The 16,750-nt window shown below is 34.7% G+C and overlaps 1 long non-coding RNA gene across 1 annotated transcript in view; it reads right to left on the bottom strand.

Annotated features, from left to right (window-relative positions):
- Nucleotides 1-16,750, bottom strand: part of LOC105094197 (uncharacterized) — a 1,056,246-nt gene that overhangs the window by 755,820 nt on the left and 283,676 nt on the right. Inside the window, exons 7-8 of the long non-coding RNA XR_004137286.2 lie at nt 9,120-9,228; nt 8,428-8,536 (exon numbers count right to left, since the gene is read on the bottom strand). This is a non-coding gene — a long non-coding RNA (uncharacterized LOC105094197). The remainder of the gene's footprint in view (nt 1-8,427; nt 8,537-9,119; nt 9,229-16,750) is intronic.

Here is a 16,750-nt window from a genome sequence, read left to right as displayed (position 1 = left end):
TAGTTCTCTTTATGGATCAGTCTTTTTGTAGTGCAGTTACAGGTTTGAGACACAGAGAAGGAGTTAAAGATGTGACCCAAAGACACAGCACATCTAGGGTTCCAATGAACTGGAAACATTCCTCCTGAAAGCAAAGAAAAGAACTGCTCTCTAAAAAAGAAATTAACTTTATTAAGACTAATGGAGGTTACTAAGAATCAATATACTCAACAACAAGCACTATCAGATGTCTTCCTCTGATTTTAAAACTCATAGCACCAGAATAAAAGAGTATTCCCTAAAAGCAAGTAGTAGAGTATCCCATTTACTTCCCCATTTATTTATATCTAAAATCTCTAGAAAAATAGCCATGAATGAATACTATCTCCTCATTCAATGGTCAGGGAAACTGAGAAATTGATGAATTAATTAAAGAGATGATACCATTAGTTGAAAAAGAAAAAAAGAATTTTACGGTACAGAAATGTACCATAAAACAATAAAGGTATTTTTTACTTCAGGTAAAGTGAAATGAGAAAATTAAACGAATTCATTATTATTGCCAGTTAACAAAAGTAGATGAGATGGATGATTGTAAATGTTTTACTCAGGTCTTCTACCACTTACAACCTTTATAAGTGGTTTAACAGTCCCTCACTATTGGGGACTACCTACCTAATCTTACAGTAAGGTGTTCCCTAATAAGAGGATTAGATATCACGAGTGTACAAAACTGTTCTACACCGAAAGCCTGAACTTCAGTGCTGCGAAGCAAAACCCACTAAGACATACACAAATGTTTGTTTCCTAAACCTAATCTAGAGGCTGCACTTGGTTATACTCTTTTCATATTTTTGTCATCTTTAAGTGGATTCAAATCTAAATAATATTTGTAAGCAAATTAGAACTTTACATAAAGAGAATAAAGCATTTAAATATGTACCCTTTTGTTCTCAGGATATTTCCCTTAGGGGAAAAAAATTTCCTCTTAAAATTTAATTTGAATAGTAGGGTGAGAAATGATTAAGACCATGTATTTCTGAACTGCTTATGTAATCTGATGACAATGCCAAAGACTTACTTCAGAAAGTTCAATATATTCTTTTGATTAATTTTTTAACTCTATTAATAAATTACAAATAAGTTCTGAATGAAGAATGGTGTGTATTTTTCTATTAACACATTTTCTTGACCCATATTTCCAAAGATAATATTTTCCAGTTCATTCCAAGCTTTCCATAATCACTTCTCTTAAGGTCAAGAAAAAGATATAATAATGAGAAAATAGAATAAACAGCAGCTAATGGAAGAAGCAGTTCATAAAAATCTGCAATGGCAATTCCACCCAGACAGCAAAGGAATGCAGCATTTTTACTGAGCACTACCTGACAGATTCAATAATCAAGGGAAAGCCTTAATTGATGACACTTCATTAGCATAATGAGTCGAAGCTGGGAAAAGAGAGTCCCTTATTAATTAATCAAGCAAAGCACGAACTGTTTCAGTCTCCTGCACTCTGCCATTTTCCATTAATCAAGAAAATGTGTATTAAACTCATTTGAAATCCCGGCATGTGGATTATCATTCCAAGGAAAAGCAATGGCAAAGACGTTTGCCCAGCTGCACACATCTGCTCTGGACTCATGCATGCCTCCAGCTTGGATTTGCAAGGCTGAAACCATGCGCACAGGGCACAGAGTAAGTGGTTCTGTAAAACATGTAAATCACCATCTCATTAGGAAAGTAAACAAAACCCTATCAACCTCACTAGGAAAAAAGAAAAAGAAAAGAGAATTAACTTCATTTGCCATTCCTTCACCTTTTGTCTAAAATCTCTATTGCATGAAATATTATAAATTGTGTATATTAGCAAAATCTTTATAATAACCTGTTCAACATCCATACGTGATTCCAGATTCACTATTCCTATCTCTTCATATTCCATTAGGTCACAGGAGAAATGATTATTGGTGGTGGGCTCTGATACAAAGAAGTCATACACCCTAGGTCCCCAACTAACCACAGGCACAGGTGTTGTGAATCAATGCTAATGAGGTTAACAAGCCAAGATCAAAACTGTGGAATCCCTATAGAAGAATGGACTTCAAGAGAGACTAAAACCACAACTCTATTATTGTAAGGTCACTTCCCTGTGATGTCTCTTACAATCAAGGGAGAGGCGGCTGTCAACATATTAATAAGATAAGAGAGCTGGCATAGAGTTTTGAAAACAGATCACTGGGAAAGAAGTCTATAGACTGAATTTTAGATCTAGTTCCGACAACCACTAACTACCTATAGGACTTAGTTTAGCCCCTTGATGAGTAGGGGCTTGAGTTTACTCCTGTATGGTAAAGAGCTTCATTTGAACTAGAGGAACTCTTAAGTCAATTCTTGCTCTTATAGCCTAAGATCAGAAACCATTAAGAAGGCAATTCAAAGCAGGTAGGGGTCTGATTAACTCATTTAACCAACCATGCAGTTTTAGTGATGGTTTAATCAAACTCCTTACTTGCTTTGTATCTACCTGTGGTAGGGCCTCTGTGTACAGTTGTGCCAAATGTGCAATATCCAGATACAGGATAAGACTAGAAGTGACCAATCCTCCTTAAAGTTATGCAGTGCCCCAGCTGCATGGCCATATGTGACAGCCATGAAAACCCAGCCAAGTAAAATCAAGGTCAACTTCACATTTATCTATACTTGTTCCAGGCCAGAAAGGATGTGAAGAATTATTCGAATCTTAGCAGTTCATGAATAAGTAGAAAAAATAAAAAACTCTGATAAAGCAGAACATAATTTTATCCATAGCCTATTAATCAGCATTATTTTTAAATGCTTGATATTCAAACGACAAATCTGTTTGACAAAAAAGTGATTCATCTAAATATTCAAGTGGGTGCATTAAGCCCAGTAACAAAATAAATTCAAATCTGAAGTACTTCTGGCATTCTAGAACTTAAGTGCAGGGATATACAGATCACCAGAAAAGACCCATTACCACTCCAGGGGCTCTTTCATGTCAGCCAAATTGGTCCCAAGTGCTGAACATTAACCGTTTGTGCTCTGAGTGGAGATGCGCATTACCTCCTTGAAGGGCAATAATCTGTGTCAATTTGGAAAGAGCTTGGCTGTGATAAAGAAGATTTTATAGTAATAAATTGTACTTTGCAATCTGAAAATACCTGAAGCCATCACCTATAACATGGAATGATAACCAGGAACTGCATGTTCTCACTAGCTGTTTTTTCTTATAAATATTTTATTGATTTTTTTTTTAGGTCCACAAAGATTCCCTGTTGTCATAAAACTGATTTAATGCATACAACAGATTTTGTCCTATGCATTTAAAATGAAGCTTTCTCTCAAGTATAGTAGAAATAGGAAAACTGCTTGTTATTTGTAAGATCTAACTATTTCTGAGTTCCAACTATTAACTCTCCAGGAAGACTTACAAATCTTTTCACTATCTGCTGAATATTTTTGCAGTGTGGTATTTCTGTGTACAAGTATCATCAGTAAATAAACATCAAAACTAATTTTAAAATGAGAAAACATATTACATGCCAAAGGCAAAAGTTAACATAATTAAAAACAAGCACAAAGGAAAGGGTAGGTAGAGACATAGAGTGATAGCAATTCTTCTTATACTGAGAAACAGTATCAGAAATTAATGTTTATTTCAATAAATATCAGATACCTGCATTTTGGTAAAGAATGGCTCTCCCCTACTGTTGTTCAAATAATAAATTCCTATAAAAAGGTAAGAATTGAGATAAATTAAAAACATGGACCTCATTATCTTGAGAGTATAAAGTAGGGTTGAAAGAATTGCTTCACATAAAATAGAGCAAAATAACAACTATTTAAAAAGATTCTACAGATGGTTAATATAGATTTATGTATTTTCAAATTTTACATTAAGTACATTTATTTTAAAATGTGGGCTGAATTTCAGAGATGTGCTAAGTTTAGGGGCTTGCCCAGCAACCTTTGAAACAATTTTACTTCTAAAAAAGCCAACCATATTCACCAATTATGAACTTATTTTTTGTTTTTGGAAGATGCATCATCCCAAAGAATATTATCATTAGAGAAAGACAACTTTAGAAAAACCTTACAGCATAGGAAAAGTTATACTATCTTTGTACTTGCTATTCTTCATACAAAGAGAATACTTTCCGTAAGAATAGTAGGATACATAGCAGAAGAAAACGAAGAACAGCTTTAGATAGTAAGCACATCAGGGAAAGACACAGATGTCCACTATTTCTGAGTATATTTTACAGTATGTCCAGCTCCTAATTAAACAGAGAATAAGACACTGAATACCGCTAGGAAAAAGAAAAAAAAAAAGCCCCATCCATAATTTCAAAGCCTTTTGTTTATTCAATCACACAGCACCTTCTGTAGCCAATAGGTAAGGAGATTTACCTTCACCATTCATTATTGTTTAATATTTCCTGAAGATCACTAGGATACACTGGACTAAACAAGATATTCTGTGGATGGAAAGGCTCCTAGAGAAGGAATAATGCTCAAGTGACAAAATGAGTAAGTGATGAAGGCAGAAACAAATCTCTATCTTCTAATTGTCAGATCACTACATGCTAACTCCTCTTCCGTTGCTTTGCTGAGACCAAGTGTACCTGATAATCCTTGCTTGGAAAACTGTAAGGGCAATTCATGCCATTTTAACAGGATGACTGAGAGAGTGAAACTGAATAGGATTTCTATTCTTGATATTTTTTATATATGGAGTTGGGGGTGAAGAAATTACTCTCATAAAAATTAATGCTAAGAACCACAGTCACTAGGCCTCTTAGTTACAAAAGAAATATAAAAATTAAATTCTGACCTATTTTAATACATTTTTAAAGAATGTAATTATAGCAGAATCTTATGTGGTTATAGTAATATGTATATTTTATTACTGGAAAATTTGGAGTTATGACATAGTTTGAAATTATTGTTATAATTCATCGTATTTAAAGAAACTTCCAAGGGAACCATGTTGTAGAGAGCATTTATTCCACAAAGTTTTTATGCCAAACCAAGAGCCAAAATATAAGAAATAACAAACACAGTTTTATAAAGACACGGCTAATTGCTTTGCTATTGTGACTCTTTCAAAGAAGATAAATTAATTTTTTAAAACTGGCTTTATGCAGAACTTCAGTGTTTCATATATATACATACACACACACACACACACACAAACATAAAATTTCCTGAACATACAAGTGAGGAAGAAATTAAAATCTTGGAGAAAGAGCTAAGAAGCAGTTTAAGACCTAGAAAACTTTGTTAGTCATGATGTGATCATCTCTACTCTACATAAGCCTAACGGCTAATTACATTCCTTTAATAATTTTAGTAATTTCAAGTCATATTAATTTTAGAAAAAGAATTGTTCAGATTTTTATATTCAGGTTTCAGATTGAGAACAGCATACATGGATATATATTATAGTGCAAGGAAATGTAAAAAACAGTGCATTCACCACATCTTGGGGTCTTTATTAAATGTTTAATTAAAATGTTTAATTAAAACCTGAATTGTTTTAGAATGCAGATTCAGAATATGTTAGATTATAAACACTTTTAAAAGTTGAGCTTGAGTCTATTTGAGATAGAATACCAACATTTTCTAAGTCAAGCCTTCAACCAATAATTTGATATAAGTATGCTCCGGGGAAATGGCACAGTTTCAAACCAATACTGTCCCAAGAAATTGATGTATGGTCATTCAGTCATAGAGACTGATCAAATAGGAGTGGATACTGATTTTTTATTTTATTTTATTTTTTACTTCACTAACTTATTACCATATTAATTAATGGCTTGCCTCCATTGGTAGCTTTCACTAGTCCTCTTTCACTGCCTTCTTCCCAGGCCATGATGTACAGCTGATACAAAAAAGAAGTGTGTAAACACAAATCATTATATTTACAAATATTTATATTTGTAAACACAAATCAATATATCATAAATCTATGGCATCTCTCCACTTATTTAGAAAACGTGCTGCAATCTTCACTGTACTTTCCTCCTTTATTTTCCAAATTAGATCAATTAATAATTTCTATTGATGTTCCTCCACCACATCTCTCATCTATTCACTCTTTGTGATTCCACAGATAATCTTAGTTCAGGCTGTCTTTACCTTCCTAGAGAAATAGGAGAGAAGTGGCTAATTACAGAGGTCACATTTTGAGAAGGTAGAATGCAGGTCACACCTGACACATTTAATTGGAAGAGAGATACTTTATCCAAAGTAACTAAGGGGAAATCAGACAGTGTAAGTGATTACAGATGCAGGCTGAGTTGACAGTTTTGTAATGGGAAGGTGAAAGAGTAAATGTCTGATTAGATCTAATTTCTCAATTGAGTACAAAGTTTGGTCATCAGTGGAGGGCTAAGTAGTGAAGGAGACAGGAATAGAACATAGAGGGGGAAGTAAGACGATATCAGTAGTTGCTTTGAAGCCTACTGGATGTTTTACCCAGGCAAACAACTATACATCCAATTAAAGATGTGAAAAAACCTTTTCTTATACCCATTCTCCTTCAAATTAGGTAACAAGTGCTCGAAAAATCCACTTATACCAGCAGGTGTTCTTTCAGAAGATGTAGATGCAATGGACAGAAGGGTCCTTAACTGCAGATGACATTGTTAAGGGCTCATCCTGATAACATATATATGGTTCTCCACTAGTCACTCCAACAAAAAGCTCTAGGGTTACCAGAAGAAAATTGTATGACAAACTACTTCTCACACACCTGTCTTCATAAATTTGCTCAATAATTTTACTTCTGGTCCCAAAAAGGAACATCTGTGACCTAATGCAATCTCTGCCTTGAGTGCATTATGACTTAGCCTTGGTCAGGCTAGATGTAGATGTTCTCATTCTTCACTTGGTTCTTGACAATAAATCTCTTTATTTTTCTCATTGGAGAAAGCATAAAGCTCTACTCACGGTCATATTGTGAAATATATGTCCTATTTTGGATTTCAGGTAAAGAAGCCAGCAATTTCAGATAAATTTATCAAATATCTAAATGGCAACTATTAGACTGGAGTACATGGGAGGGAAAGCTACTATATTCTTGGAAAGAAAGAAGAATAACACCTAGTAAGAGTAAGGGAATTATTTCTTTACCAGAATGGTGGAATAGTTTTCAGATTAATAGTATAGAGACACAGGCATAAGAGATACTGGAGAAGTCCGCTTCAAAAAAAAAATTGAAGCATAGGTTGGAGTCTGATTTTCATGAAGTTGAACACAGTCTCATCACTAGTCTATAAAGAAGCATGATTTGTTGCTAAAACCAATAATGTTAATACACAATCCCTTTAAGCTGTCTGTCCTAGGGATGATGTAGTATTCGAGGCAGATAGAGACTTTAAATCTGTGGTTCTCAACAGGAGGTACACTTAGCCTCCAGGAACATATAGCAATGTCTGCAAACATCTTCTGCTGTCATAACTTGAGGGTGTGGTACTGTCATTTAGTGAGTAGACACCATGGATGCTACTAAACATCCAACAATGCACAGAACAACTCTCACCACAAAGAATTATCTAGAGGAATATCACCAACCAATATCACCAAAATGTTAATATCACCAACATCAAAGATCTCTCTTCTAAGTAATGGCTAAGTGATCCGGGTTCTAAGAAGATTGAAGAGAGGGTGAAGAATTTACCATTCCCGTGTTTCAGGATTATTCTTACTTGATTTATGTTGCAATTGGATGTCTTCACATGAATCACTGAGAAACAACTTTGTATTCACATGGCTTCTGGGTCATTATTTGGAACATTCTCTTTTGTCTTGTCTGAAGACTGACACACATTTTGGTCATATTGTTGGTCTCATTCTGGAATTAAATTTGCTGCCTCCCTACAAAGTTGTCCCCACTTTACAACCTGCCCCACTTTTGTCTCTTTTTGTCTAACTTCACATTTTGTCCCAATTGTTGCACTTTCAGACATAAGTAAAAGATTTTGTTCTGGACACTCTTATACTGTGTTCTTGCCATATGTTAAGACATGGTGTGACAATCGCAAACATGTGCCTCATTACACAGCCATGGTATTTCACCAAATATTGTTGGGATAACATACCACTGTATTACAAAGAACTAATTTGAACTAATGCGTATTGAGCCATATCTTTTTCCCCCCTCACACTTCAGTGTGTGAGACCATTTGTCAAATGTGGTTCTCATTCATCAGAGAACAAAAATACCCTGCCCCAGATGCCCACCAGCCCTGGAGGACTGCCAAAGGCTACAGTTCTACAGCCACTTTCCTGGAAACACAAATGACAATGTGTTTATTTAATTATGTTGTGGTGGAAGCTCACAATATTTAGCTGCTTCCAACTCATCTGCATAATAATGATTGCACGGAATCAGTTATAGTGATAAAAACACATTCATACCGGAGGTATTGTTCTTTCTTCTTGAATCATATATCTCTTTATCCATATACATGGTTTAAATTCAGCACATGTTTGGATAATCCTCTTTGTGACAGCTCCTGCAGCATCTCTGAACAGAAATAAAAATAAGGAGAGAGCTTGGAACATTTTATTCCTCTTAGTATATAAAGAATTGAAAATGCAAAGCACTGAAAATTTAAGGATTTAGAACTCCTGATAAGTATAAAATCTTTTCCAACCACACTACTTCAAATTCTAGAGGGAAATAATAATGCAATAATAAATTAGTCTGTAGCATGTGGAGTAGCTTTAGAAAACAAGTTTGTTTGTTTTTTTCCCACAATATGCCATTGAAAGTACTTCTTCCTGATGAACTGTCCTCATTTTTCATTGTACAATGTTAGTTATTTATTGGTCTATCAAAACGGACCAGCTCTCATCATATATTTTCTGCATATTTTATTATGAATGATAAAATTTGTTTATGTGAGTAAAGTAAAAAAGCCCACATTTTTCATGATGAACTAGTTTTAGGATAGAGGCATGATTCTGTTCCTCAAAAAAATACTCGATTGCTTATTTAAATTATATCTCTGCTCAGCTCTAAATCTGTATTATTATCTTTTGACATAAGGCACTGCATCATTTAGCACATGTATATGTAAGAAATACTACAGGAAAGAATATTCTACCTGTGGATAAGCGCCCCAAACTTCCACATGCATATCAAAGTAACTAAGGTAATCTTTCCAAAAGAGTAGAGATGGATGGGGGATAGCTGTCTAGGCCATCAGTCATTGTCTGCAAAGAAAAAAAAAATGTTCTCAAAACCCCTGCTGCCATATATATATGACTTTAAGATTGCAAGATAGTCTGATCTGATTTGACCTAAATGCTTTCTTTATTTTCTTCACTTACTTTTGCTCATTTTTCAGTTAAACAGTGATAGTAAACTGGGAGTGTAATGGGGAGATCTGGATGCTATTGGCTGGAACTAAAACTAAGGCAAAATATGCATACAAGGGCTGTAAGATGGTACAAGATGTCATAGAACAGGCACTGATGATCGTAAATAAACTACATTTCCATGAAAAAATACTCCACTTGTTCCAAAATGCTTGCAAACATGGAAGTCATATCACATGGGGAGGCCAAAAAATCTCACATAGCAGTATGCAGAGGTTCTGTGCTCTATGTCAGCACACTCTAGGCAGAAAGTTCTTGAAGAAGATTTTGTAGTTAATTCAAAAGTGGTCCTTTCTAAAGAGGAAGTATAATCTCTTTTATTCCACAAAAGACCTTTCCCGATCAAGAAAAGACAGTTTTCAAATTTAGTGGAGATTTACTTCTTAACATCCAGAGAACTATGAATGCAAACCATCTGTTTACTTTAAGGGATTACCATCAGTAATTCTGGACTATGACTACCACACTACTCTTAAATCCCTTCTATAGACAGGCAAGCTGTGTTTTTATTATTCTGGGTATCAAGTCAATACGGCATAGCAACAAATATACTTAAAAACTATAGATTAATAATCAGCATTATTTAGAGAACAGTGACAGTTAAAGAAAGCAAACAAATGGCAACAAAATCAATAATGCCCCCCTTAAAAGGAAGGATTCAGTGTATGTCGTAGGTTCAGTGTGACTTAGCCGAATCTCTGAAGTACAGACCATGCAACCTACCAGATGGTGAATGGACAAAGAATGCTTCACTCCATAATCATAGAATTCCTATCCTGTGCAGGCTGAACCATAAGAGTTGGCAGAATAATTTGAAATAATTTGTAATAAGGTTTTAAAATTAAAATAGTAGGGTTTGGGTGGGGGGCTTGGGGTGGGAACGTGTATCATTTGAGGATGGAAAAAAAACCCCAGAAATTCCAACAACTAAAATCATGTCCTTTAAATATTCTGGTTAACTATGATTTATTGCATGTTCCATGTTTCTTTGAAATCACAAAATTTTCCTTAGAAGTACCAAAAGAGTAGTTAGAGTGTATGGGATTTGAGCCTCTCATCATATGTTTTAGACTTTGACAAGTTGTGGTTTATCTGATAAATAACATGAAAAAGAGGAACACAGCTGGCAGTGCTCACATGTTCTGGTTATTCTTTCTTTCACAATGAACAAGCTTCTTAAGAAGCTCATGGTCTAGAGAGGGAGGAGAACTAAGTCCTATAAGAAGACAGGGACAAAGGAAAGAACATCCTGCTGTGTCCTGGAGAATACAACAAAGCTTTCTGCCTCTCAGTTCTGAGATGTGTATTTACGACTACTAGCTAATCCAATCAGTGTCATATTAATCTTACTGCTTCTTCAGATTGATAGAGTCATGATTTCATAAACTTTTACATGTGGAATTGCAAGTTCTTCTGGCAGTAAGATGGTCTAGAAAAAAGGATTAGTAATTCAAAGCATAATATTTTCCACCACTTCACGGTTTCTGTTAGCAGTACATATGAAGATCTTGGTTTCTAACCTTATATTATACCTTTAATCAAAACATAGGTAGTACCAAAGTACAGCTTTCATCTTCTCTATTTACTATTATTCTTATGCTAAATGAGATTTGCATGCAACATTTGGAAAATCCTCATATCAATTGTACCAAGATGGTGATCAGAGTTTTATCTAACAAGATCAATTCTCCACTAAAGATCCTTAAATGCCTTCCTCACCATCACCTTCACAATACTTAGAAAGGCACACATCATTATCTATGAACACTTTCAACTTCATCTCTTGTGAGGAGTTCATCTTATGCTTTAAATGTTGAATTATTTCAAATTTGCATTACAAGCCAGCCCAGGTTCTCACCTCTCACCTGTACACTTGTTATTTTTTCTGCCTGATGCTCATACCACTTCACCTGACTAACGCACTGTTAGTTTTTACAGCTTAACATAGATGTCACCTCTTCCAAGAATCCCTCCTCAGGGGCTCCCAATCCAGATTAGGTGCCTCTTAAAATTGTTTCCTATGAATCTTATTGTCTATCAAAAACTCTGCCACGTTCTATTTGCTCATATGTTTACACTTCTAGTGAAACAGAAGCTGCATATTAGAGGCAGCTCTGAATTTCAAATGCCAAATGTTATTTCTAGTCATAAGTAGTTGCTTAATGAACGTCTATTGAATAAAGTAAAAAACATGTAGATGAACACTGTTTCTCCCTCCCTTTATGTGGGCATCTTTGGGTTGGTTCAGTAATGCTAAGTTATTTTTCCTCTGTCTTCATATTGAGTTTTTATTCATTTAATTCATGTGTTAGAGAAAATTGATTTTCTTGCCTGACTTCTTAACTCAGCAGTACAGTTTTGACAATGCTGGAGCCTGGTGTTTTGTCTATTTGCTTTTTCTGTGCTCTGTATGGATTTCATTGGTTTATTCTATACTGCTTACTATTATAACCTGAATTTCAATGAGAGTTTTAAAGTGTCACGAACTGTGTGTATGTGAGTGTCTGTGTGTGCTGCTTGCGACGGGAGAAAGCCCAAGGTTAGCAGGTTTAACATGTACTGTATTTTCTTTTACTGGGCTAGTTTGTGTGCATTAGTAGACATGCATCTTTTTTTACAACAGTATCTGAAATTATTGTAGGATAATCCCATAATTCCGAGGAGTTTTATTTACACATTTGGCATCTTGAAATGAGAAAGCAAAGCCACCAAACAGCTGTTGAGTTATTCTGAACAATCTAAAACTGTCTGTCTTTAATAATAAAGTATTACTTTTTGTATAGCATTAAAAATTCTATCATAAAATGTCTTGATCTTTATAAAAATATTTAACAACTATTATCTCTACCTTACAATCATATGACTGAGTCAACGAGGCATTAAAATAAGTTTCCAGAGATCAAACTGATAGTGATCCAACACACTTCTGCATTTCAGCCCTAGTCTCTATTCAACTGAACAACAAAGTAGAATGAATAATTGGAATTTAATGAGTTAATACTTCCAATAATAGTTTCATAGACATTTACCTATCTTTTCAGAAGAAATCTTGCCTTTTAAAATGTCTTTATACTGATTCTGTTAGTTCTCACCCTGAGTGATTCAGGCTAGCCAGAGGGACAGTGACGTGACAGTGTTAAGACACCAGCAGGTATAATTAAGGGACATACATTTTTTAGGAAAAGGATAAAGATTTTTAGAGAGATCATTGAATTAATAAGGAGAGGATATAACATATTACCAGGTGGAAGTACAAATTCCCAAGTCCTCCCAAACTTCCCCAAGGAATAAGAAAGCTATAGACAAATCCATCCACAAGAAGGGCACTTTCCACTGGATGTGAGGAAGCCCAACTTTGACACTGGCAAAGGATGTTTATATAGTTCTGCCCCTGAGTCCTATCCACCCTCAACGCATCTGTCCTGGGCACTGGCTAAGGGCTTGCTTGCTTATCAGTACACTCATAACTGGGACAAAACTAGCCAATATTACTGTTCCTGAACGACTAAATGAAGCAAAAGTCAGTTCTTGAGGTGGAGCATTCCCTACAGTGTTTCTTAATGGATGGGGGGGGCACAGTGAGCATTTGGGACAGGATACTTAGCATCCCTGACAACTACCCAAGAAATCCTAGTGTTATCTTTTAGTCATTGTGCTAACAAAAAAAATACTTTCCTCACATTCACAAATGCCCTAGTTTAGACCTATGAAATGGGCTGCATGAGAATTCTTCCCATATCAAAAAGTTCTGGAAAATAAGAGAAAGAAAAACATTTTCCCTTTGTTTCTTCAAGTTTTGTTGGAAAAATGCTATAGTATTTCCTGTAATCATCCTTGTCCATTATTCCCTTCTGCAAAATTATTTAAAATAAAATTATCAAGATGGCTAAAGTACATTTATTATGTACTATATATGTTACACATGTACATACATCATTATTTCATAATAGTGAACAGTGACAGATAACAGGAAAATGGAAAGAGAAATAGTTCATATAATTAAAAGTTAACAAGAGCACATACCTACTACCATCCTCATCTCTCAGTAAATTCAGATACACCTGAGAGATGACTCTATTCTCTACACTCAGAATTTACTGTTTGAACGCTTAACAGGATGTAGCATTACACATCTGAACAACCACAACTGTTAAAGTTCTTAGAAGTGTTTTCCTTATATGAGTCATTTTCTGCTTACCTATAGTTTACCAATAGTTTTAATTTTGACATCTGAGTGACATATTATACAAATAATACACTCTATATTTCCCAGTAAAATACTTTAAAATTTTAAGACAGCAAGCTTTTAACATGCTAAATATTCTCAGTCCCCCTATTATTCTACATATATCATAGTTTCCAAATATTTCTCTATTCTGATCCCTTTAGTCCAGACTCACTGCAGGCAGTTAATGTGTCTCTTAATATGGAGACTCTCCAAACGATCACAATAGGCACAAACTATGTGACTAACAGAATACTATGACGATATTACCTCCCATGTTCTGGGTAGTATCAGGGTTCCCACTGATGAAATTTGGAATGGCTTTTGTTGCTACTGGCAACCTCAAGTCACTGTTAACTAACACTGAGTTATTAGTTGATCTTAAACTGTACACTTCTGTTCACAGAAAAAATACCTCAAAGTCTTATTTGCAGTAAGTTTTTTTTACATAAGGATTTTTATATAAATGTAGTTTGGGTCTTACATAATTCTCTACCTATACTCAGGTGCTATTCTTGGGTTCATAATTCTGATTATGCATCCAATAATTTGGCTGTCTTAAACTTTGTCTTGCAAACATTAGATAAACATATTTTATGCTAGTTACCACTTCTACCTGCAAACTGTGATAATAATATGTGTTAAATTACACTGAATCTATATTAGAGGGTAATCTGGTCAAAACTAGCAAAAATGAGACACAAATTCTGAGAAGAGTAATATTTTATCATGGAATTTTTTGCTGAGATTTAGAGACCTCTGCTTTTTAAGGTATATGAAAATACATACAGTAATGGAAAATGTCTGCCACATAATAAATTCAATCATATAAAAATGGTTCGATTCCACCACAAATTAGATACTTCCAAAAGCAGCAGCCATATTTATATCAACAGAATTAAACATAACATCCAATATTAAAACACTCCACCATCTATTGTGCAGTTACACACTGAGTTTTATATTTTTACTACCTTTACCTTTATCTTTACCATAAAGTCAATACCACTACATAGAGACATAAGCAGTTTTCATTTTCTCCTGATCCCAAAGGTTGGTGATAACTGTCAATAAAATGCAGGTGATAAAAGTTTAAGGAACAAGAAATGATTTTTGCAGAACAGTTTAAAATGTTAGCTTCAGCAGTTCTCAGACACTATATGCTAGTGAATAGAGCTTGGTCTTTACCTTATAACCAAAAAAATCTTTTGGCCACAATACCCTGAACTTAATTCCAATAGCTTTTTGTTAGTTTAGAATTTCCTTGTTAAAAGAGCCTAAAGTAAGGCTTTGGATATAAAGTGTTTGTGGAACTGATCTAGTACAGAGGAGTGAGAGGACAGAACAGAGAACCAGGCAAAGCCAGTTCACAGGTCCTCTGTTGAGCTGGTTTTCATCATGAACAACTGTAGCTCAGTTCCACTGGGGAAGCTCTGAGTATCTGTGGAGAATGTATTCCAGAGTTGTCTTTTTGTTATTTGGGAAAGGAAAGTATTTTTTTGTTTTTCCTCTCCCTCTGACATGTCTTTAATTCCAAGCTAAAAAGTTCCAATTTACTTTACAAATAATAACATATTATTCATTGAGCATTACATATGACATGACTTCTCTAGATACTGTTATTTAGTCCATATTTCAGATGACCAAAATAAGATTCAACAACATTAAATAAATTTTCCAAGTTTATCTAGTAGCAAGTGGCAAGGCCAGGACCTGAAGACAATTTTCCAGTCAGGAAAAAGATGGTGCAATAAAATTAGTACAACATAGGAGAGTTTAATGAAGAGATTATCTATAAAGATATAATGTAGGAAAACCACTAGGGAAAATGCAGTGCCCCAGTGATAGTATGGTAATTAGTATGGGGAGGGGGTGTGAGTAATTCTATCCTTGTATCTGAAGGAGTGTGGGAAAGAAACTGTTACCAGAAACTGGAAGGAGAGCACTGCATGGAGAAGACCACATTGATGGTAACTGTGGCTTCTGGCAATAGAACACAGCCAGTCCAAGACTGCAAGCACAGGCAGGGTGAATTCAACAATCCACAGTAAGCTAAAGAGCAAGAGGGATATGAATGTAGTCCCTGACATTTCAGCCTCTTGCTGCAGGCTGAAAACAAGGTGGAAATGAATAGAGAGTGGATCTGGAGAGAATACAAAACAAAGAAGACATTCAGTACAAGAAGACCATCAGGTTTCAAAGCCATATTTTTCAATCTCTATGTTATTAAATAGTTTTTAAAAGAGACATTATATTATACATCAATATTTGTTTGTAAAGTTTTATCTGCAAGCTAATGTTTGAAAAACACAGGATGGAGTTGATACTGGAATTGAGGAAACTGGGTTGATCTGTCATGATCAAATAGAGTATTGAGAACCTGCAACTTTTGTTGCAGTGTATATGGACTGATCATGATTACACCGGAGAGGCAAAATCTACAGGACTTGGTAATTAAATTGCATAAACAAATATAAGACAAGGGAGAGTGAAAAGGTCACTTTGTAAGAATGTGTGTCTTGCATAAAATGGCACTATAAAAGAAACAGATAAAATAGAAAGAGAAGCAGATTTAAGAAGGACATGATTATTTAATTTGGGAGCAGACTGTATTTGAAATTCTAATGGAATGTACTGGTGAAAACATCTAGCAAGTTGTTGGAAATGCAGCAGTATATCTCTGGGGGGAGGTCAAAATTTAGACTACAGATGAGAGAGTCATCTGCAAAGAAATGATATTTATAGTCATGAGTCAGGATAAGAAAAAAAGATATTATATATAGAGAGATGGTTTCCATAGCATATACAATTTAGATAAAAGGTTAAATTCACTTGAAAGGTATAACAAATTTATTGTTGTATCTAATAACCCAACTTCAAGACATATAAAGCAAAAAGTAACCAAACTAAATACATAAAATGAGAAACTAACCTTTAGAGAGAGATACTTTGATGTATTTTTAATCAGTCAAGTAATCTATAAATTTATAGATAATTAGAATGATAAAAATTAATTAATTTAATCTAATGGATATGTAGAAAAATACTGTACCCAAAGCTGTTCTATGAATTCTTTTCAAGAACACGTGGGAGAAAAAAATGAATATGCTTTCTGTATTCGTCAGGGTTCTA

This window comes from Camelus dromedarius, chromosome 5 (assembly GCF_036321535.1).
Source record: "Camelus dromedarius isolate mCamDro1 chromosome 5, mCamDro1.pat, whole genome shotgun sequence".
Classification (NCBI taxonomy): Eukaryota; Metazoa; Chordata; class Mammalia; order Artiodactyla; family Camelidae; genus Camelus; species Camelus dromedarius.
This window is presented reverse-complemented; position numbering and strand designations above follow the sequence as displayed.